Raw genomic sequence first — 25,913 nt, 5'->3', positions numbered from 1 at the left:
TTTCAAAATACAAAGGGAACACAGGGACAAGCCACTAGCGACTTGCGATAGCGACCCAGAGGGCAGACCCAATTGAGAAATAGGCCATGTTTAAGGACTTTTGAAGTCCGAAAGAACAGAAATGGGCGGGATTTCTCACAGTTGCGGCATTTTTCTGTGTTTAATAGAAAAACAGTCATTGTTCACATTTTAAAGGAAAAACAGAGGCCCGAAGACCCATTCCACCTCATAGTGGAGTTTGAGAAACATATTATCCGGAAACAGAGACCGGAAAGGGAAAAAAGGGGGCCACAGCACGATGCAGCCCGAAACAAATGATCATGGAGCAGACAACACAGCTTTTCCAAAACAAACAGAAACATCATGGGGCATTGACAACGCTTAGCCAAAAACAACATAATCAATTGTGGGCCATGTCTGGCACGAGAAATCTCCCTGCGAGCGCAGCAACAGACCCGAATTCGGCTACTCTTCTGTCAGAAGAAGAAACCTTTGAGCCATGCTTGCCTAGCCAGGGCATCAAGCAGTTAAAGGATGGGGAGGATAGATTAAGACACTCTGAGCTGTTGACAGCTCAGGAGCATTGTAAAAGGCCTATAAATGGCTGAAAGTTAAATGTAACAGGGGTTCAAATTTTGGAGACTATTGAGACTTTGCTACTCAAGCTTCTCATCTTCATTCTAATCAATATAAGCTTCCTTTTCTGTGATATGTTCAATGTCCATTTTCTCTTCTATTCTAAGCTTGCACTTGAACAGGTTGTTCATGTTTCTTCTGTGTCTAATTCCATATAATTGTCATCTTATCTATGTGTTGATAAATTAGATTTGCAAGCTTCTTTTACTTCCTATAGCTGGCCATTCATATGTGTTATGTATACATCTACTGGTACAGTCAGTATTCTCCATCTATTCATTAAATCTACAAACTATTGAGTATTAGTGGTCTAAAGCCTTGTAAAGTTGAGGGTTTTCATGCATGTCTTGAGTAAGAACAGAGTTGAAATGGTTATCTGGCTTGATCCAAACCATCTTTCATTCCGATAATTCAGAGAACAATATTGAAGATTATATGTTACCAGGCATCTCCGAGCTGTAACCTAGGAGAGTTTCCTAGAGTGATAACATCTCCTATTCCATAGTTCACTTGGATTGAGATGAACTTTCTTACCAGATTCTAGCTCAATGGATGCCTTTCCAAATTCTTTGACTGCATAACTATGGTTATCTCCAAGCTCTACTCCTTGGGATATCCTCCTTTCCATCATGCTAGTAAGATTTCCACAATCTCTGGTCATATGTCTTGATGCACCACTATCTACCAGCCACATATCATCATCATCTGCAATAGAACCTGTTAGAGCAAAAAAGTAAAAGAAATCTTTGTCACCTTTAGGCTTCTTTGGATGTTCATCTTCAATGTCAGCTATGGAAGTATGTTGTTTTCCCTTTCTCTTTTTTTTATTAGCCTTCTCAGGACAATCTCTTTTATAATGTCCAAATTTCTAACAACCATAACATTGAATTTTCGACATGTCCTTCTTCCTTTGGGGAGGAGGTGATCTTCTTCCTGACTTCTTGTTTTGAAAGCCAAACTTCTTCTTTCCTTTATTCTTGAAACGAGCTACAAATGCTTGAGAAGCTTCTTCCTTTTTATCTCTTGATATAAGCCTTGATTCTTCTTGAGCACAAGAGGTCCATATTTGTTCAAACGAATGAGCTTCCTTCTAGCTACTTATACCTACTACAAATGCATCCCATGATCTAGGTAGATCATTGAGTGTTGTAGTCACAAGTTCATTCTCATAAATAGTCTCATCAATTGCTCGTATTTTGTCTCTTAATTGAGATATTCTTACAAAATATGAAGCTACAATATCATCATTTTTCATCCTTATATCTCAAATCTCATGGCTTGACCAACGTTCTTGATAGTAAATAGATTATTTGTCGACGCATTTCGAACCAACCAGTGTGGTTCATCGTCAGGACAAGTTGAAAAATAGATCCAGCTTAGCCTGCTTAAATAGCTAGAGCAGAGACACCAACGGTTACCTGGGCAAAAAGTTGACTTAAGGAGCAAGGTCAAAATTAGTTATATTAGGTATAAAATAAAAGTATAATATAATAATAAATAAATATATTTATTTATTTATTTATCTTACACCTAATATAACTAAATTTATATATTTATATATAAATTTATATATATTTATTTATTTTTGATTTATTTATTATTATATTATAATTTTATTTTATACCTAATATAACTAATTTTGACCTTGCTCCTTAAGTCAACTTTTTGCCCAGGTAACCGTTGGTGTCTCTGCTCTAGCTATTTAAGCAGGCTAAGCTGGATCTGTTTTTCAACTTGTCCTGACGATGAACCACACTGGTTGGTTCGAAACGCGTTGACAAATGATTTCTCATGTGATTTTCGCCAAAAAATCTATCTTAAACTTGTTATGGATCACAGAAGCCTCAACTCTACAAGTAAATAGATTAGTTAGAGCATCATATATTGGAAGTATCAAGCTTTGTAATGTAGGGGATTAGATGATCTCTAATGGAATCCACAATGAGACTCATGGCAGTAATTTCATCTTCCTTGAACTTCTCCTTTCCTGCGGTATATGTTGGTCCTACGACCTTCCCTATTACAATATCCAAAAATTTGTTCTTTGCAACAATAAGATCGATTCTAGTTTTCCAAGCTCTGAAGTCTGAGGCTCCTTCTAACTTGTTCTCTAATTTCATAGAAGTCATGAATGTAAATCAACAAGGACTTCAATAATTGTGATCTCAATGTAGGGTTTCTTCAAAGGTGATCTTAGTGTTTCCTCCTTCACCAAAGCTCCAATTCCATGTTGATTTTCTGAGTGCAATGAAGATTAGCATAATATTTAAAAAAACTAATAATTAATTTTATGTTGATCATATTTTAAGTGATCCAATATATAATTAAGAAATTATACTTAAGAAATTCAGCCATACAAGAACAATAGAACAATAGAGATTACAATGAACAAACAAAACACAAGATTTACCCTAGGAAAACCCACAAGAGGGAAAAACCCAACAACCTTTTCAATAAATAAATTCTTCTATTCAACAAGAGAAACACTTAGACCTTCCAGTCATTAACTAGGTCACACTTGGTCAAACCCTCCAAGTCAATCCTCCCAACCTAGTCTAGCACTTCACTCTGTTTGATTTGACCCAGAATTTTAGCCCTCCTGCAACTGCTAGAATTTCATCCCCCAGTAACTACCCAGAAATTTCAACCCATGCAACAAAAAATGCCAGAAATATGCGAACTTCGAAGAGAGATAGAGAGTCTATACACATGTGTGAGCTTGAAATAGATAGAAAGGGATCCAAGTCATCCTTCTTGAACTTTGCTAGGATGCTTATAAATTTTCTTCTTGAGAGTGTGAATCGGTGCCTTGAGAAGGAGGTCAAGCTACCTTTATATACTATTTTTCTTGGGTCAAATGGGTGTGACTCTGCTTGGGCCAACTTGACTTGGAGGTGTTGAGAAATCAATGTAGTTGTAGATTAGGTTTGATTCCTCTTACTTGATAATTACTTGTGAGTATTTGTTGGCCTTTTATTACCACATTATGTCTTCTTCGTCAAGCAATTACCAAAAACAGAAAATACATGAAGATCACAAGAACACAAAAAATGCAAGATATAGGCTCCAAGCCAGGGAAAAAACCCACAATGGGTAAAACCCAGTTAAATCTTCTCTTCTTATAAAATCATATTAAAGTGAGACATACAAGACAAAATGACCAAGACCTCCTCAAGTACCAAGTCAACCCTCCTGCAAAATGTTCCTTCGACAAGTTAAAGATTCTAAAATCAACGATGGTCAAATCTGCTCCAACTCAAGATTTCAGCCTTGCAATTCAAGTCAAAAACCCAGCCCTACAATTTTTGGCTCTGCAATTTGTATGGCTGCCCCAACAACTCGCACGTGTGAACTAGGTCAAGACACAAGATCAAATTTCCCTTTCTTCCTTTAGTTTTCTCCTTCTTCCTTAGCCTTCATACTTATTTTCTTCTTCTCTTACTTGGAGATCGAACTTGTTGAGTGAATGATCTAATGAGGACGAAGTATCCTCCTTTATATACCCTTTTCATGTGCTTGAATTGGCCTCCCTAAGTTGAATTTTGTTGGAAGGGTCGACTTGGTCTTGGGAGTCACATAGAATCTTCCAGACTCGAAAAATAATATTTTCTTTTGATTACAAATTGCCCAAAAGGGTATTTGACTCAAGAAAAAATTTATTATTGATTCAAGAAACCTTAGAAGTATGAAGAACATGCTTATAATAATAATAATAATATATTTTTCTTTTTCTTCTTTTTGTTTATTACAATAAATATATATTGATATAAGTACAAGAATAATTATGAAGACCGAACCTAGTTACAAATTTCAACACTCCCTATTAACTAGGGAGGTATTCATAATTTTAAAATAAGGTACAAGGATATTAAAATTGAAATGTTCTCAAAGAAGAGTTGGATTCATAAGCCATATTCAATATCATGATCATCATTGTCAACATAGCAAGGCCTTGACCAACAAGCTCTATCTCTCCACTAGATTAGGACCACAATGCTAGGGAGGCAGTGGCTGTAGACACCATCATCATTGCCTCACGAGGCACATACCCCATCCAGATGTTCATCAGGTATGTCTTTAGGAATTCTTATCTTTGATTTTAAATCCTCAAAGAATATTAGTCATCTTTGACTAATCTTGCCTTGGATTCCCTACCACGTCCTCAAAGAGCATCAGTTACATATGCTTATCCAATCCTCCATTCTCTTTGCCAGTGCCTTCACTAAGACTTACGATTATTAGTCCTAGTCTAGTGCATGACACATGTAGAATATGGTGTCCTTCATCACACCCTCCCAATCAGAGAGGAGATGTCTACAATTCCAAGTTTGTTTCTTAAGTTTTCTGACTTCTTATTTGGAAGTGACTTCGTCAACATGTTTGCTACTTGTTCGTCCGTGGAGATGTAATGCAGCTTCACAACTCCATCTTAAACCAAAATTTGAATAAAGTGATACTTATTATTGATTTGCTTCATCCTGGCATGAAACATTGGGTCCCCTGTTAATCTTATATAACTCTGATTGTCACATTGTATGATGGTAGCGTCCAACAATCCTTCAAATAAATGTGATAGGGGTTTCATGAGCCAAACAAATTCTCTACTAACTTCACTTGTTGCAATATACTCTGCTTTAGCACTACTTAATGCAATTGAATATTACTTCTTGCTCATCCAAGAAACCATAGAAGATCTTAAGCTAAAACATCCATCAGTAGTGCTCCTTCCATTTATTTCACTGCCTCCTTAATATGAATCTGTAAAACCTAGTAATTATATCTCATTACCTGCATATTTCAAGAAGTGATGTATGGTACCATGAAGATACCTCAAAATATGTTTTGTTGCAATCCAATGATTGCTCTTTGGCTCCATTTGAAATCTACTAAGAACATTTACTACATAGCATATATATGGTTGGGTGTTCACGAGATATATTAAGGATCCAATCAATTGTTGATAGAATGTGGGATCAACAAGGCTTGATTCTGAACTTTTGAACTTCTTCAAATTAGTAATCATTGAGGTTGTCACCGGTTTACTATCCATCATGCCAAACTTCTACAATAACTTGATTACATATTTCCCTTGACCAAGATAGATTTCACCTAGTTTTTTCCATACTTTCAATCCCAAGTAGTAGTGCATGAGCCCAATATCCTTCATGAAATTTGATTGTCATCTACTTTTTGCATTCTTGAATATGATGCTCTACAGACTACATCTATAACAAGTAAGTCATCCACATAAAGGTTATGAGAATGGGTTCATTTTTAACCACTTTGATGTAGAGATTAGGGTCTACAAAACTTTTGATGAAACTAAGTCTTAGAATATATGCATCCATTATTTTGCACCAAGCTCTAGGGGCTTGCTTTAATCCATATAGAGTCTTCTTTAATCTGTAGACATGTGTCTCCTTATTATGGACTTCAAATCTCCCAGGTTGCTCAATGTAAACTTCTTTGTCAATTATCCCATTTAGAAAAGTTGTTTTAACACCCATTTGATGAATGTTCCTTTCATAGTGGCATCCAAAGATAAGTGACCTAATGGTAGCATACCTAGTTGGAGAAAATGTTTCTTTATAATCAATTCCTTCCGTTTGTAAAAAGCCTCTTGCCACAAATCTTGCATTATACTTGTCAATGCTTCCATCAACTACATGCTTGATTTTGTATATCCATTTGGAAGTGATAATATATTTGTCCTTAGGTCTAGGAATAATTTCCCAGATATCATTTTTCATTATTGACTGGTACTCTTCCTGCATTGCATTTCTTCATTCTTGATGTTTGGCTACCTTTTCATATGTGGTAGGTTCTGATTCAATAAGTTTTTTTATGTAAGTTTCATATCTTGAATATATTTTAGGCTTCTTACTTTCTCTATGTAACACCCCCTCCTCCTAGGTCTACCCAAGCAACCAACCAGTCGGGGTAAACATGCGATGAGAGAGGTCACTATAAGGGATTCAACTTTCTTAGTGAACTTAAGGAAATGGGAAGGACGAAACATATCAAACAAACCATCCACATTAGAAACAACACCCTCAAGAGACATGTTAGCCACTTAGACATCATGTCCCTGAGTCCCACTAATGTTTACACCTTTTAACGCCTGGTCTCCCTCATGTTATAGGCATGAAAACGTCCAGAACCCAAATTTGCTCTCACAAGCCTATGTGCCAGCACCCCTAGACTCTTTTCAGTAGACTTGTGCCAGCGTCCCCAAGATTTGAGCCACTTTTCTAGCTGTTAGTGTCAGTATCTTCATCCCTCCGTCAGAGATCAAATCCTCTTGTTGCATTGCATATTAGGTGTCTCACCCAGTCAGCTGCATTCCATTAGGTGCATGGATCATCTGACGGTAGTGGCTTCTCCTATAGTTTCCCTCATGTCATTTACCTGCTGGCTCATATTTATTCATCAAAAATTGTATACAATCACCTTTTTGTCTTAAAGATTGCAGAAGTATTTTCTAGGATTTCATTGTCATTTAGGTCTAGGGTTTCATTAGGGTTTCATCAAAAAGGGTTTCAAAAAGTCCAATAATAACCAGCAGGCACATGAGGAGGTTCCAGCATCAATAAATTTCATAATCAAGTGTTCAGAAAAACAGGGTATTTTTAGATTTTATTGTACATATTCATGTAATCTTATTTCCCTCATATGTAAATTACTTCACCCTCAACCCTGGTCACTTTTCCTAGCCTCAGTAGCTCCAACCCCTTGCAAAGAAAACAAGACACAAGTCATTCAGTTCATCATAAGCTCAAATAAAGTGAAAAAGCTCAAAAATAGAGTTAGAAAAATAAAGTCATTTTCCAAACATTGTAAAGTGGGTTTTATAAACCAAAAAATTAAAATCTCCTTGTATATAAGTCATTTCTTCCATTGAAAGGTTCATTTGCATTTTAAAGACAAAGTTGGGCAAAGCAAAGCCTTGTTTGTGAGCAAGTAAGACAAAGTTGGAGAAATCTACCCAAAATCAGAGGCGCGGCGTAATGGGCAAGTGGCGTGGCGCACACAGCAAGTGTGGCGCATAAGGCTGCGATTTCCAGTTTAAATTTACACGAGTGTGACGCACACACAGGACGCGATGCGTTGGCTTTGATGCGCAACGCATAGAGCTACCAAGCTCGAATTTTGCAACAACTCGCCTCAAATCGTCCAAAACGCTTGGATCTTCATTTGTGCAAGTAGGTTGAGCCTCTATCACTGCTTTTCATCTAATTTATGGTGGTTGTTTTATGGTGGTTTTCTTATGGTGGTTGTGTGAACAAAAAACCAAACCCTACCTCTTACATCTTTCAAAGGAAACAGTGCCTAGGGTCTGTAGTGTTGTTTTGGCTGCGAAGTCATTCCCTCATCTTTCCACTCGCTCACTTATTTTCCTAGTGTATTCCCCTATTACCTAATTCCCATATTCCCAAAACAAAATCATATATCCCTATCCCCACTCCTATTTTTCCCAAAATCCCAAATATAATTCCCAAACCCTAGTGCTATACCCAAAACTCCTAAATTATTCCATAATCCCCTGTTTCCCTAACTAAACCCTATCCCAACAGTCCCTAAAATCCCTCATTTTTCCCTCCCTCTACAGTCCCTCATATCACTTTTCCCTTGGTGGAAGAAGTCAAAAAACATCATAAATCACCTACTTCTCATCAAGACAGCTCATCCATCTAGCAAAGATGGAATCTGATCCCTCATATGCTTATGAAGAGGAGACACATAATGACTCACCTACAGAGGTACATGCACCCAAGAGGCCTCATAGAGGTGGCAAACATATTTGAGAAGAACCAACCACTCTTACTGAGTTACAGGCCTTCCCTCTTGCCATCACTTGTTTCCAACACCAATCCTGCTATGAATTTTGTGAGATGGTTGCTAGAATTCGGTTTCATCATGAGTTCGCTCGTTTGTTTGTGCTTCATTTACATGATGGTCAAGCCACTCTAGCTGGTGTCATGTTCACATTAACACCAGAATCTATTTCACCAGCACCCGGTATTCTTAACATTGGAGAGCAATGGAATAAGAAGTAGCAAATTGACAGGCAACATTATGAACCATACATCAAGCCTGGTTATTTGAGACAACTCAGCAGAGTGTTTCCTTTCTGGTACCTCAAAGATTCTTATGCTCCTTTGATGAAATTGATAATGAAGTATTTTAGCTGTGAGGGCCGGTTTTCCCGTTTATATGCTTATCATATCAGGTTGCTGATGCATTTTACCAGGGTGAGGATGATGAACCTCCCCTACTTCATGTGCCGAAACATTGAGAAGATGACCACCCTAGTACAGCACAAGACTCCTCAGCAGCAGTTCAACAGTATATATCATTTTGCTCTCATTAAAATTGTGGTCATCCATCAGCTTGGCTTACAGGGCATCACTTGGGAGGACTTCATTTCTCGTGAGTTTTTCACAGCTCCTCAGGGACCTTCAGAGACTTTGCATGAGACAGGTGGACCTTCATATCAGCATGAGGGTCATGAGACGCAGACCGCTAGTATGCTGGTGTTTATCACTTATCAGAAGGGCACTAGACGGTTGTTCGCAGTAGCTAAGTGAGTATTATCTCCACCCGGGGTGGAAGAGGTCTCGCTTTCGTCATCAGCACAACAAATTCAGGACAAAGGAAGGAGGCCACTACAGGATGAAGGACCATCAGGTGAGTGGGATACTGATTTCATTCTCATTGAGGGTGATGATACTGATATGGGCCTGCAAAGCACAAATCTCAAAGGGATCATCCAAGAGCAACATGCGGATATAAATGCCTCATCCCTCAACTTGGAGAGGGCTAAATGGACAATACAGTACCTGGAGCAAAGAAATAAGCAGCTTGAAGATCAAAAAGTGATTATGGAGTTGCAAAACATTCGGGAGAATCGCCAAGCTGCCCAAAGGAGGAGGGTGGAGCTCACTCCACTTGAGCAAGAGGTCAATGCCGATCGGGATTCATGGATTGAAAGAGCCAATATCCACTTGGATAGGAGGTTATAAAAGGCCATCAATGAGAATAATATGTTGATAAACATGGCATATCATTATTTGTCAAAGGATATGGTGTGCCAAGCTAGAATCAAGAGCTTGAAGGAAAAACTGAAGAGAGCATCAAGGAGGAAAAAGGAGCATGAAGGACTTCAGATATTGGTTGAGGCTTCCTTCGCCCAACATAATGCTTGATGAAGAAGACTCAGCCCAAATTTCAAAAAATTTGGGGCCCTTTTTGCATTTTTGGAATTTTTGGCACAAAACCAGGATTTTCCGCTCTATGTGCCGCGCCACCTGGCGCTCGCTTTTGATAGGAGCCTAAAAAAGAAAAAAACTCAACATTTTTGGATTTGGCATGAAAAAATATTCTTGACTACCAATGGCCAAGAAATTTGGACAGGTTTTGAGCCCTCAAAAAGGTAAAAAACACTCAAAAAATGACCTCATTGCCCCTATTTTGACACACAGGAAAAAGTGTTGGGAGAATTGAATTTGGGAGGGGAAAATGGAGGCGAAATTGGAAAATTCCACTTGGGTTGGAAATTAGACAGGTAGACCTTTCTAACAAGCACACTTGGAGTGAATTTGGACACCGGGAAGGCCTTCAAAAGTGGCTCCAAACAGGTGCTACACATAGAGAATCAAGCGCGGCGCATAGAGGAAATTTGGCCTAGTTTGACCAGGAATGCTCTGTTTTTCGCCTATCTTTTGCCAGTTTGACTTTTTCACCTTCTTAGTGTCAAATTTGTGATGTAATTCAATGTACATGGATGGATCATGATGTAAATATGTCAAATTTTCACTTATGGAGGTAGATTCATTTGTTAAAAAGTTGTTTGAAACTGAATGAATCAGTTCCCTTGTTTCTAGAGGCATGATGTTCTATTGCCTGATTTCTAGTTCTCAGTTTAGAATTAGTTGGAACAGCTCCTAAACTTGTGAGCTCGACCCCTAGAGGCTAGGATGAGTTATGGTTTGTCTATATCTTGTGATCTTTCAGTCATTAGCATCGTTGGACTCTTGAGAAAGCAAGGAGCTTCATTGTACACTCATATCAACATTTTGGCTAAGGAATTGAGACTAGAGTTTGCAGTACTCTTTGGGATCCCTGTGGAATTTTGTTTTGGTACAATGCTTTCTTTTGTATTTGTGAATTTACTTATGTGTTATGTGTGACATTATCTATCTTGTTTCTTCCTAACTAAATCAAACAAGAGTGAAAGTAGAATCCATTGAAATTGCAGTGCTCTACTTGAGGTTTGCTTTAGTTTCTTGATGTTTTCAGCTGTTTGGAGAGGATCCATGGCTTCTCTTGCCCTCTTCAACTCCTCACCTATCTAATCCCTCCACCTCATTTGACTTGAAGTGCCAAAATCAATTGCCTACCTTGCCCCATTGAGATCTCTGCAAAACTGAACCTCATTCCCCGCAATCTGCTTTTCCATTTGAGCCAGTAAAAACAACATTTTATTCAATCAAACCCTTTGCACTTATACCTAACCTAAGATCAATAGTTATATCAGTCATCTCAAGCCTTTAGTGATCATATTTTGCTGATATTGACCCGGATAGAGCCCTCTCCCGACCTAGTAGGGCTAGCTACCAGGTTAAACGTGGTTTGATGTTGGCCCTGGATCCTACCTTTCTCAGCCTGAGGTAGATTTAGGCTCTAACACTAGCCCAGAATCCTGACCTCTGCCCATAACTTGTTACAACCTCCATAATCCATCAAAGACATGATGACTAAATAAAATAAAATCAAAAATCAAAAATCAACCTTAGGACTAGACCTAAGCATCCTCAATCGGAACTGACCTTCTGTCAAACACTTGGCATCAATGAGACCTTCAGGCCTAGGATACAAGACAGAGCATGAATGACTGAAAAAAATTATGAAACATAACCAGAAGGATCACCACCTTCTCCATTGAACTATTATAATATCAATTAGGTATTGCATCCATCCATTTAACAATTACAAGTAAATACATGAAATAACCATAACATGAACCAGTTATATAACCATGCTTATAACCATCATAAAACCATATAAATATTAGAGATATGACAACCATTAAATCCACATATAAACCAGTGCAAAAGTAAGAGAACTTATCTTTTATTAATCATAGGCAAATCTGACCAGGTTCGATACTTCCACGTACCACCTGACTGTAGATATGGTTGAACCAAATCTTTCTTTCAGCCAGTCACCCTCATGCCATATTCCAAGAATGAATGTGGGATCTCATAAAACAACCAATCCAAGAACAACCAAGGGAATCCAAAGGTTAAACCACCTCCACCCTCACCAACCATGATCACACCAAACCCGATGCTCCGATCACAACCAAACTGAACTTGGAATGCCATCCGGAATCCATAACTATCCTTGTGGAATTTTTCATCTCCTTGTCTCTCAGGATTTACCACAATCCAATCTCGGATCACTAGACCCTAAACCGAGATCAGACTCTCAATATTTACTACAATCCAAACCCAAATCACTATTCTCTAAACCGAGACTTCTCCCTCAAGTTTTATTGTGTATCCTGCCAAGAACAGTCAAGGGATTCCTAGGCCTTTGGGAATGAACGTTGATACCACCTCTGCCCCGGATTCTGAAATCCATCCGACAAACCAAACCTAAAAATTGAGATAAACATCCCAAGATACCATGGCATTAGGAAAAAGGCAAGGCTAGGCTGAAAACCACTATCATAACCCAGCAAAACCATGCCACCGAAAACAAGATAACCATATACCAACATGCAAATCCATGCATTTCCAAACCAACTAGGAAATCACACATGTAAACAGTTATCTACAAGTATTCTTACTGAAGCTACTTGATCTTTCTTTTCCTTCCTCGATACTTGCTTTCCTTCCTTTCCCTTTTCTTTCTTTTCCTTTCTTGCTCCAAAGCTAGAGTGCTCCAAGAAAACTCTAAGTGACCAAGAGCTTAACACTGACTAAGCTTGAGCCAAGAACTTACATTGACTAAGATCTTGCCAACTGATCCTCAAAAACCTTTTATGAATGAGACCTCTATTTTCTTCATTTTCCCATTATTTTCCTTCAATTTCCTCCTCACATGCAACCCATGACCTTTCACCTTACTTTTCTCATAATTTCCTTTATTTTCATAAATAAATGTGGCAAAAATGTCTTTTGCCTTTTAATGCCTTTGCCTTAGCCAAAAACACACATCCAGTGTTTCCCACTAGGATATCTTTGTCCAACATTCAATTTGGAATAAGTGTCCCTTAACTGTGGTCTTATTTTGCCTTTATTAACTTTTATTACATGAAATTTTCACCAGGGTTGTTACAGAACCCTCCCCCTTGGGGAACACCATCCTCGGTGTTAAACCACATCATGACCTCAGCAAAACCTCTAAAAAGAAAACATATTGCCCATGAACCTTTATAACTTAGCTTGTTGCAGTATTTACAATTAAAGACTTGCTCAAAAGAAAAACATCATGACAACATGATAACATACCTCATACATGAGCTTTATAACATAGCTCATTATGGTATTTACAATAACCACATATATACACATATGCACATTTGTTAAACCAACAAATAAAAGGATATGATGCATGTATCAGTCAACAAGGGAATCTAGAGGATCACACCTCCACCCTTAAAGTAATACCAAGATTCACCTACTTCCTAGGAAGTCCAGAATCCACTGTCACAATAAAAGCTGCATCCAATGTCCAGCACTACAATCATGCGTCACTTGTCCCCTCAGCAAACAATTAATGGCTCATTGTTCCAGGGTGCACTCCTAATGTGCATCTGATTTCATATGGCAATGATAATGACCAAAACGAATATATTCGCGACCTTCCCTTCTTTGCTACACAGTCCCTCGGGAAATCTGGTCACCCCTTTCCGTGTAGTCACTCACCTTCCAAGTTCCCTAGAATCCCCTATTCCAAGCAATCCATCCCCTGGAAAGGGTTCCTTACATCGGAAGATACCAAACCAAGGCATATACTTGCCTCAAAACTATCATATCAGTCATAGCATTCTCATGGAAATCAATGGCCACTATTAGGTACCAGTGTCCCACAATGACCCTGCTCCTGAAGTACTCTACCAGCATACTGCTCCACGTTCCAATTTATTTTGTTGCTGCTGCCCATTCTTGTAGCCGATTTGAACCACCCAACGAGTCATGCTAATCCATTCCTATTCCAAGCACATAATTTCCATTAGATTCAAACAAAATGAAAATAACCTCAAATCACACCTGATTGGTAGTTCATCAATAAGCTATACTTGCAATCCTGCTCGCTTCCTGTCACAACAAGTCAAACTAATTGTTTTATCAAAACATCATGTATAAACATATTACATCTAGTTATCTCAAAACACAACCATCATATATGAACATCATAAATCACATGTAAACATCATAAACCAGAATCATAGATCACATGTAATTATCATATACCATAGTCATAAATCACATGCACAATAAATTTGAAATAAAATGTTGATACTTATCATTTCACCAATCCTTAGCTTCTACCTTTGTCTTTATTATGTGCCCACTCCTGATCGGTTGCCACACCCAACAAACACTCAATGCCTTCTCCTCAACCATGTGCACATACAGATAATGTGCTTCACACACTTACAACCACACACAACATACAACACCATGCAATACATGCACCTAGTTAAGTGTGTCTTCAACACGGCATGTATGACATGCACACAATACCACACGTACACCAATACCATGTGTACAAAGCACCACCTACACAACATGTGCACAACATCACATGAACATGACACCACCTGCATAATGTGTACATAACGCCATATGTACACTGCACCATTGGACAACGTGTACACAATAACACATGTACTCAGTACCAGAGGCACGACATATATGTGACACCACATGTACATAGCTCTACATGCACGGCATGTACACAACACCACCTGCACACCGCGCCACTTGTACAACATGTACACAACACCACATGCACACAACACCACTTGTACAATCATGCACACAACACCATATGTACATAGCACCACATGTACAACATACACACAACACCACATGTACATAGCACTGCATATCCAACATGTACATAACATCATTTGTACACAACACCGCATATCCAACATGCACAGAGCATGATATGCACATGATTCCACGTCTACATCATGCGCACAGTACAATATGTACATAGCACCGCATATCCAACATCTACATGCACATAACATCACGTGCACAACAATAGTACCATCATCCAAAGCCACACTGTCTTTACCAAGCAACCTTGCTTCCAGTGTCTTATCCACACTTGTCCCAGCATGTTGTAGACCACACTTCTTTCATTCCGCTGTTGTATACCTTGGTATAACCTGTCCATAACATAGACATAATATCAACTCATAACCATATGATACTGACCTTGTATATTTTTCATGACTTCTCTTCTCAATTGGTTCCTCGTAAGACCAGGAACCTCTTCATGCCATACTTAAGCAATCATTCCTTAACAAGGACGATTCCTAATGACCTTGTGAGACAGTGACGTAGATGCATAGATACATACATATATAATCATTATCATAAAACAGTCATCATTCTGTCAGACATCGACATACATACACACATGTATACATATATAAAAATCAACATAATCATGATCAACAGAAGGTCTAGGTTAAGAGAACTTCCTTTATTCATGCACAACATTGAGAACAATCGTTCCCAATATAGCCAAGGCATTTGAAACCTCAGATCCATTTACTTTACCTTTTCTAGTTACCTTTCACATGTTTGTACTACCACCATCCATTACCACAATGGACCCAACTAGTCCAATCGACTGTCTTAGTATTACCTTCCGCTGCACTTACTCATGCACCGAGCTTCATCTGAGTCTTACATTACCTATTGGGTACCACACATCTCTCCCCGAGCTCCATTGACTTTCCTCTTTCTAAACAATTCCCAAGACCCAAAACATAAAAGGCAATACCAATAAACAAAGAAGAAGCAAAACCATGAAAACCAATAAAAACACGACACCACAACAAAGAGGCATAGCTATGCACCAGGCGTACTCAGAATTGTACATCAAGCGCAACAATCATAAAAGACCAAAAGCACAATACTAACAACAGACACCATGACTCAATCCCCATGGTTCCCAAGGGAAGCTCAACCTGAGCCTTCTTCAAGATTTCATGGCAACCTCTATGGACATGCAACTCCCTCCATCATACTACCATAAACACATAATTATCAGTGCATAATTAAACATAAAAATACATTGGTTACCTTACCTTGTTGTGCCAAGCATGCTGCTTGCAACTGAGCACATCTATGCCATATCTCAAGGGACTCCAATCCCCTTGATAGATCCACTTGTAACTAGAGACTAGCTAATACATATGTCAAGTACATGTTTATGAATCTAGCACACATTCACATAATTTCAAACAAAACCAAGGTTAAGAAGACTTCCTGTATGCAAAGAACTCATTTGTTTGGAATTAGGGTTTCCAAACCTAGCCAAAGGAATTTTTGTCCAATTCCCTCCTTTTACCTTTTCACTTGGTTGCAATCGAGGCTTACTATGTACTTTCACATCACCCAACTATTAGTTTTAGAACACATCAAGTGTTACCTTGTCATGCTAGTACCTAACATGTTACACTGCAATTTCTCACACATGTTAACCACATGTTCCAAATATCAAGACAATCATATCTATCACTTTGAAATCAACCTTTACCAAGACTAACAATCATGTCATAATCCATATTCAACTCATGGTCATTAGACATAATGCTACAATAGTCACCTACTACACTCAAGTACATATCAATTGTCCCAACACATATGTGTTAGTACAATCATCTTAAAACAAGATCGTTTGAACACATACTCATATTATGCAATTCATCAAACATTGCACCAAATTGCAACCATACCATGTTAAATAAATCAACTAGATGACGTAATAGACACCAAACACTCAAACACCCAATAAAAGACATAATCAAAAGGTCAAGCACCCAAGTATATGACGTAAGAAAACTCACACCTTAATGTATCTCAGGGGAGGCAATCTTGTTTGCACAATCAATCCATATTAGCACGATATATCTTCACAATATATTAACCCAAACATAAATAATATCATGATATCCAAATAGTCACTAGCTACAATGTTTACATCATAATTCATACACAATTATCATTCATGTGTATGCAACATCAATCTATATTAGTACAACACCATATCACAAATATGTTGGCTCATACCTGAATATCGTAACCATGACCATCTGCATAGGTCAATCCAACTTAGTATGATACATATAACATCAAGATCTTAATGTAATAACCCTAATCATCAAGTTACTAGCATATAACAACAAGAAGTTAACCTCTCATGCTCATCAACAATATATAACATAATCATTAGGTTATCTAATTAAAACAACAATAGCAATGCATACAACTATAGGTTACTATCATTATTGACTATCTGACACATGTGCTTATGACTATACTAATCAACTAGAATCTATCATGTATGTAACCATAACATCAATAGACATGAATATAAACCTAATGCACATAACCATCCTTAACTTACATACATGCATACCAAACATACAAGACCTGTATGACGATCTGCTCTTACCCCAAAATCCAATTATGCAACCTCATTATGATGATCTGCATCTCCTGCTCTATCTCAGCCAACACATTAGCATCATAACATACCAATATCACCCTAATGTCCTACATTGCATACCATGACTTCACAAGGCATGTTGGACCTACTATTTATGCATAATTATAACCAAGACCATACATGCATGACAACAACATATAGACATATAACACATGAGTACCAAACGATATTCACATCATTCTAGCTAGAGTCCAGTCATCAATGCATGACCATATCAAGTTCACAAACCATGACCTCATGCATCACAACAACCATTACTCCATTGTACACATTGCCACATGCAACCATCAACATGCATAATCAATGCCTAATCAACTACACATACGCATGAACGCATGAAGTCGAGCATGAGCGATCAATTCTTGTAACCAACCTACAAGACTGATACTTGTAATCAAACAAACAAGAATGCAACCTACCATACAAGGATGTAATCAAGTAACATATAATCATGTAATCAGTCATATACTTCTGACAATACATTCCAAAAAATCAACATCAAGCTCCTCATGATAACCTTACTACAACCATGATCAACTTGATGCAATGCAACAAGCACATAGAATGCAAGTGTAGGATACACACATGCAACTGACATGCATGCATGACCACAGCACACCACCCATCCAGTTCAAGGGGTGAACCATGCTCTGATACCAATCTATAACACCCCCTCCTCCCAGGTCTACCTAAGAAACCGACCAGCCCGGGTAAACATGCGACGAGAGAGGTCACTATAAGGGATTCAACTTTCTTGGTGACCTTAAGGAAATCGAATTGATGGAAAATATCAAACAACCCATCCACATCAACAACAACACCCTCAGGAGACATGTCAGCCACTCAAACATCCTATCCCTGAGTCCCACTGACGTTTACGCCTTTTAATCGCTGGTCGCTCTCATGTTATAGGCATGAAAACATCCAGAACCCAAAGTCACTCTCACAGACCTATGTGCCAGTGCCCTTGGAATATTTTCAGTATACCTATGCCAGCATCCCCGCGATTTGAGCTACTTTTCTATCCTGGAATCCTGGCCTTTTCCCAAAACTTGTTACAACCTCCAAAATCCATCAAAGACATGATGACAAGATAAACAAATAAAAAATCAACCTCGGGACTAAGCCTGAGCATCTCCAACCAGGATTGACCTTCTGTCAAACACTTGGCATCAATGCAACCTACATGTCTAGGATATAAGGCAGAGCATGAATGACTAAAAGCACTTATGAAACATAACCAAAAGGATCACCTCCTTCTCCATTGAACTGTTATAACATCAATTAGGTCTTGCATCCATACATTTAACAATTACAAGAAAATGCATGAAATAACCATGACATGAACCAGTCATATAACCATGTTTATAACCAACATAAAACTATATAAATATCAGAGATATGACATCCATTAAATCCACATATAAACCAGTGAAAAATAAGAGAACTTAGCTTTTATTAATCATAAACAAAATCCGACCAGGTTCGGGACTTCCACGTACCACCTGACCGTAGACTTGTTTGAACCAAATATTTCTTTCAACCAGTCACCCCCGTGCCATATTCCAAGCATGAATGTGGGATCTCATAGAACAACCAATCTGAGAACAACCAAGGGAATCTAGAGGTTAAGCCACCTCCAACCTCACCAAATCGTGATCACACAAAACTCGGTGCTTCGATCACAACTGAACTGAATTTGGAATTCCATCTGAAATCCATCGCTATCCTTGAGGAATTTTCCATCTCCTTGTCTCTAATACTTTACCACAATCCAATCCCTGATCACTAGGCCCTAAACCAAGACCAGACTCTCAAGCTTTACCACAATCCAAACCCAGATCACTAGGCCCTAAACCAAGACTTCTCCCTCAGGCTTTACTGTGTATCTCGCCAAAACCGATCAAGGGATTCCTAGGCCTTTGAAAATGAATCTTAAGACCACCTCCGCCCCAGATTTTGAAATCCATCCCGCAAACAAAATCTCAAAACCGAGATAAACATCCCAACATACCATGGCATTCGGAAAAAGGCAAGGCTAGGCTGAAAACCATTGTCATAACCCAGCAAAACGATGCAACCGAAAACAAGAGAACCATATACCTACATGCAAAGTCATGCATGTCCAAACTAGCTAGAGAATGACACATACAAAAGGTTACCTACAAGTATTCTTGTTGAAGCTGCTTGATCTTGATTTTCCTTCCTTGATCCTTGCTTTCCTTCCTTTCCCTTTGATTCCTTTTCCTTTCTTGCTCCAAAGCTAGAGTGCTCCAAGAAAACTCTAAGTGACCAAGAACTTGAGCCAAGAGATTAGACTGACTAAGAGCTTGCCAACTGATGCTCACAATCCTGTTTATGAATGAGGCCTCTATTTTCTTCATTTTTCTATTATTTTCCTTCAATTTCCTCCTCACATGAAACCTGTGACCTTTCACCTTATTTTTCTCCTATTTTCCTTTAATGTGCTAAAAACCTTTTGCCTTTTAATTCCTTTGCCAATTTCCTTAGCCAAAAACACGCATCTAATGATGCACACTAGGATATATTTTTCCAACATTCAGCTTGGAATAAGTGTCACTTAACTGTGGTCTTATTTTTCCTTTATTAACTTTTATTACATGAACTTTTCATCAGGGTTGTTACACTCTAAAACTTCCTTTTGTTGTTACATGTCCTTCGGCTTCTTGTAGAGTTGTTCTCAATGAAGTTAGCCTCATAGAAGTCTCTGGAATGATGATCTACTGCAAAAGTTCACTTGGTTCTTTAATTTCTTCAATATTAGTAGTAGGTTCTTGAGGATTTTCATCCCTTGAGAGATCTTCAAAGACGGGTCCTTCTTCTTCATTAGAATCAATAGGTATATCTTTGGATTTCTTATATGCAATGTTTTCGTCAAAGATAACATATTTTCTTACTTCAATTCTTCGATCTTCCTTTATAGATTCTATAAGCTTTTGAAGAAGAACTATAGCTAACAAATATGCCTTTCATACCTACACGATCTATTTGCTTCCTTTTGTCTTTGGGAATGTGAATGTATACAGGACATCCAAATATTCGAAGATGATCAACACTTGGTTTCTTTCCAATGAAAGATTCTTCTAGGGTCATGTCATTGAGAATTCTATGAGGGATTTGATTTTGTATATAGATGGTTATTACAATTTCTTCTCGCCATAAGAATTTAAGTAGGTATTGATCATGAAGAATGACTCTAACACATTCTTCAATTGATCAGTTCCTCCTTTCAGCCACACCATTTTGTTGAGGATTGTATGGAACTATTAGCTCCATCTTAATTCATGATTCCATACAAAAAGCCACAAGTTCCTTCGAAGTGCATTCTCCACCATTATCAGACTTGAGGGCTTTTATCTTCCTTTTTATTAGATTCTCCAGTTCTTCCTTAAACTCTTGAAATTTTTCGAACACATCATCCTTTGATTTAGGAAGATATATTCATGTCTTCCTAGAGTGATCATCAATGAATGTCACATAGTATTGATGACCTCCAAGAGACTTTTTTGCCATGGGTTTACAAACATCGGAATGTATGAGACTAAAATATCCATAGATCTAGTGTCATTGCTTGCAAAAGTTTTCTTCACATTCTTGTTAAAAGCACATCCCTTACAGACTCCTTCTTGTTCTTCCTTTAATTCGGGGATACCAATAACCGTATGATTTAAAGATGGAAATATTTTATAGTGAAGGTGACCATACCTTCTATGCCATAGCTCACAAGGGTTGATTTCTAGATGTACTAGAGCTTGAGGAAGATGTGTTATAAGCCTATAAAACCTCCCCTTACAAATCTCAATAGTCTTATCATGTTCAATATCAAATCCCTTACCCCATACAATAATTTTTCCATCAACAAAAGTAACCCTATCACCTTTATCTTCTAGCAAGAAATAGAAAGTAGATTTTTCTTCAAACATGGAACAAAGAGTGTATTATTGAGATAAATGCTTCCAACAATTTCTAGCTCTAAGGAAGTAGAACCAATTCCTTTGATTGAGTAGCTTTTCTTGCTTCAAAGTTCAACTGAATGAGAAGAGCTTTCTTTTGATAAGGTTTGGAGTTGACTGCATTCCACTGTCATATGTCTTGAAGCACCATTGTCGATAACCCATATACTGTTATCTTCAAAAGTACCTGTGAGAGTGAAAAAGAGACCTCCTAAGAGTCTTTATACCTTTCTTTATGTAGCTTTCCATTGAAGAGGGAGAAATATATAATTTATTAAAGAGATACTTCCAACAAGAGTGCCAACAAAGATGTGATCTCCAAACTTCCTTCCTTCACCTTAGCTCTGATACCATGTTGAGAAATCAATGTAGTTGTAGATTAGGTTTGATACCTCTTACTTGATAATATCTTGTGAGTATTTGTTGGCCTTTTATTACTTTATTGTGTATTATTCACCAAGCAATTCCAAAAACATAAAATACATGAAAATCACAAGAACACAAAGAACAGAAGATATAGGCTCCAAGCAAGCGAAAAATCCCACAAGGGGGACAACCCAGTCAAATATTCTATTCATTTAGAATCAGATCAAAGTGAGACATCCAAGACCTAAATACCAAGACCAATACCTCCTTGAGTACCAAGTCATCCCTCCTGCAAAACCTTCGTTCAACAAGTCAAAGATTCTAAAGTTAATGATGGTCAAATCTGCTCCAGCTCAAGATTTCGGCGTTGTAACTTGGATTTTTGACCCCTGCAATACAAATCAAAAAGTCGGCCCTACAATTCGTATGGTTCCCTAGAAACTCGCACGTGTGAACTATGCCAAGGCAAAAAATCAAATTTTCCATTCTTCCTTTGGTTTTATCCTTCCTTAGCCTTTGCACTCCTTTTCTTCTTCTCTTGCTTGGAAATTAAACTTGCTGAGTGAGTGAGATAATGAGGACAAAGTCTCCTTCTTTATAAACCCTTTTCATGTGATCGAATTGACCTCTCTAGGCTGACTTCTTTTGGAAGGGTCGAATTGGTCTTGGGGGTCACATAGACTCTTCTAGACTCAAAAATAACATTTTCTTTTGATTACAAATTTCCTGAAAGGGTCTTTGAATCAAGACAAAATTTCTTATTGACTCAAGAAACCCTAGAACTGTGAAGAACATACTTATCTAGAAAAAAAAATAATAATAATAATAATATTTTTTTCTTCTTTTTGCTTTTTACAAGAAATATACATTGATATAAGTAGAGGAATAGTTATGAAGACCAAACATAGTTACAAATTTCAACGGGAGGGAGGTGGTCTTGACAAAATTGGAGCCAAAAATTTCAAATTCAAAAATTCAAATTTTATTCTTTTAAAAGTCCAAATGGGACTTGACTCAAAATATATTTTCTTTTGACTCTAGCATTTAAAATATGCTTTACATAATCAATATCAATACATCAAGGACCTGTTAGCCTTGGGGGAAAACAAACCAAAAAATGGATCCAAAAATGCCCCAAAGTCTCCAAGTGTGCTTAAAAATCATGCCATTGGATCCATTAATGCTCTTCGAGTCTTCGTAAGTGCTTAAAGTCATCAATCGATCAAAATCCATGCAAGAGGAAAGCCCTTAGAAGGGCGGAAATACACTATCGGGAGGCCTAAATCACTCTAAAAAACCATGAAAAAACCCATAGGCGCAAGCTTAAACAGTGGTTGCACAGCAACCATTAGATCTAGCCGATCGACGACCCAAATCACATTGGCGGATCGCAAATCAGGGAGACCAAGGGGCAAGGCCTTTACATATAGCGATATGCGATTGCGATAAGATCACATCGCAATATCTCATTTGCGAAACCAAAGGGCTGGGGTTTTAACATATGCATATGGTGCGACCCGATGGGCTGGACCGGACGAAATTATATGCGATAGTTGATAACTTCTGAAGTCCGCGGCAAGGCCATTTTAAAGCATTTTTATGTATTTTCATTGAATAACGAAGGGAACGGGGAACAATGCCAATACGATATAACGCAGACCTGAAAGGGTTTTGGGAAGCAGAATGGATATATTTCCAAATCCGCGAAAGTCCCATTTTTAATGTATTTCATGAATTTTAGTTGTATAAAAAAATACGAAGGGAGCATTGGCCGGCAGCGATTACAATGAAAGGGTCCGGGAAGGGAAATTAATAATTTTTGAAGTCCAAAAAGGTCGATTGTTCACAGTTTTTAAGTGTTTTATGCATATTTCACAATGCGAGGAAAATACACAGGGAAGGCTTCTTTGCGACTTGCGACAGAAACAAGGGCAGACCCAAGAGGATATAAACCATCTTTGAGGACTTTTTGAATTCTGAAAAGGACAGGGAATGGCAGGATTTCACAGTATGGTTGTGCTTTCGGTTGATAATAGAAAACACTCATTATTAAATAGTTTGAAGAGAAACTGAGGCCGAGAGGCATATACGGCGCAACAAAGCATGCCCAACTAGCCTGAAACAGAAATAGCATGGGCATCTACAGCACAACACAGCTCGAATCAGATACATCATGGAGCAGCACAGCGCGACGCAACCGAAATCAGCAGAAGAGATTGTGGGCATCTTTGTCAATAGAAAGCTCCCTGCCAGCGCACCCAAAATATCTGAATGCGGTTATTCCTCTGTCAGAAAGAGAAAAACCTTCAAGCCATGCTTGCCTATTGAGGGAATCAAATGGTTAAGGGACAGATCAAACAAGGTTAAGACTCCAAGCCTTCTAGAGAGCTCAGGAGCATTGTAAAGGGCCTATAAAAGGCAAAAAACTAGATGTAACAAGGGTTCAAATTTTGGAGATTATTCCTCTTTTGTTCCTTCAAGCTTCTCATTTGCATTCTTTAGTAACACAAGATTCTTTTGTTGTTATATGTTCAATGTCCATTTCTCTTCTATTCTATGCTTGCACTTGAACAATTTTTTTAGGTTTTCTTTGTGTTTAAGGCCAGATAACTGTCATCTTATCTCTGCTTTGATATATTAGATTTGCAAGGTTCTTTGCTGCCTATAGCTAGCCATTTATATGTGTTATTATATATGCATCTGCCAGTATTATCAGTAAGTTCATTTGCTGCCTGTAGCTAGTCATTCATATATGTTCATGTATGCAATCTGCTAGTATTGTCAGTATTCTCCATCTATCCATTAAATCTACAAACTATTGAGCATTTGTGGTCTAAAGCCTTGTGTTATTGGGGGTTTTCATGCATGTCTTGAGTGAAAATAGAGTTGAAATGGTTATCTAACTTGATCCAAACCATCATTTATTCCAATAGTTCAGAGAAATATATTGAAGATTACATGTTACCAGGCATCTCCGATTTACAACCTAGGAGAGTTTCCTAGAGTAATAACATAATTGGCGCTGTTGCCGAGGAGAGGAAACTGAAGCTCAGCTTCCCTAGGAAACGACATAGATCCAACTTTGATGATAGACAAAGTCTAGGCATTTTTTTTTGTTGTAATCATCTATCTGGTGACTCTACTAGAGGCCGAACCTCTTAGCGACTCCACTTCATAGTTCTGGCTCAGTTTGTGAGGCATACTTGGAGAAATCCTCAAAAACTACAAGCTGACCTAGTGCCTAATCCTGAAAAGATCATCAAAGAAAGAAAGTTATTGCAGAAAGGAGCATCAGGTTCAGGTAAACTTAAACAATCTCCTATATCTCATCAAGAAAGGCTTGTAATAGAACAAATACATGTTGAGAGTATAGCATCTAACACTAGCAGTGAAGAAAAACTTTCATAGATTCATAAAGCTCCTTATTCTCTAGGTTATCCTTTTGCTTGAAGCCCAAAGGAAACCTCACCTCCTATCCATCGTACTCCTTTAGTCCTGTCAGTCACTTCTCAGCCCTCTATCATTCAGACTGTCAGTACTCTTTTAGCTACCACAGCTATGGCAGGTCCACAAGCACCTACCAAAATGGAAAGAATCATAGGTGCTAGTTATGGACCTCTAATACTCCCCACTCCTTTGAATGCCATGCCTACTGGAGAATATCAGAAATATAGGCCTGAGTTCACTGGGACTAAATGAGTTACTGCTGAAGAACATCTTGAGTCATTATGTAGCTATGCTGATAATCTGGACATTAGTGAAGATGATGTGTGGATGAGGGTCTTTGTCCAAAGCCTAGATGGAGAGGCTAGAAAATGGTTCAGAGAACTAACCCCCAGATCTATAGCAGATATTGAAGCTTTAGAAAATGCATTCATAAAGCATTGGGGGGGTAAAATGGACCTCCTCTACTACCACACTGAGTTTGGCAACTTAAAGAGAGAAAATGGTGAGTTGCTGTCTAATTTCAATAAAAGGTTTAACCGTATGTACAACAAGATTCCAGCTGAAGTAATACCCACTACTACCTCTGCTAAACTCACATATGTCAGTGCTTTTGATTCTGACTTCTGCCTATTGTTGAGATAGAGGCGATGTGCTACTTTGGTTGACATGTAAGATGCAGCCTTGGAAGTGGAATCAAACATCATGGTTGCAGAGAAACTCAAG

This window comes from Pinus tabuliformis, chromosome J (genome assembly GCF_031772625.1).
Source record: "Pinus tabuliformis cultivar Carrire ecotype Pingquan chromosome J, CPIR1, whole genome shotgun sequence".
Taxonomy (NCBI): Eukaryota; Viridiplantae; Streptophyta; class Pinopsida; order Pinales; family Pinaceae; genus Pinus; species Pinus tabuliformis.
Note: the sequence above shows the minus strand (reverse complement) of the source record.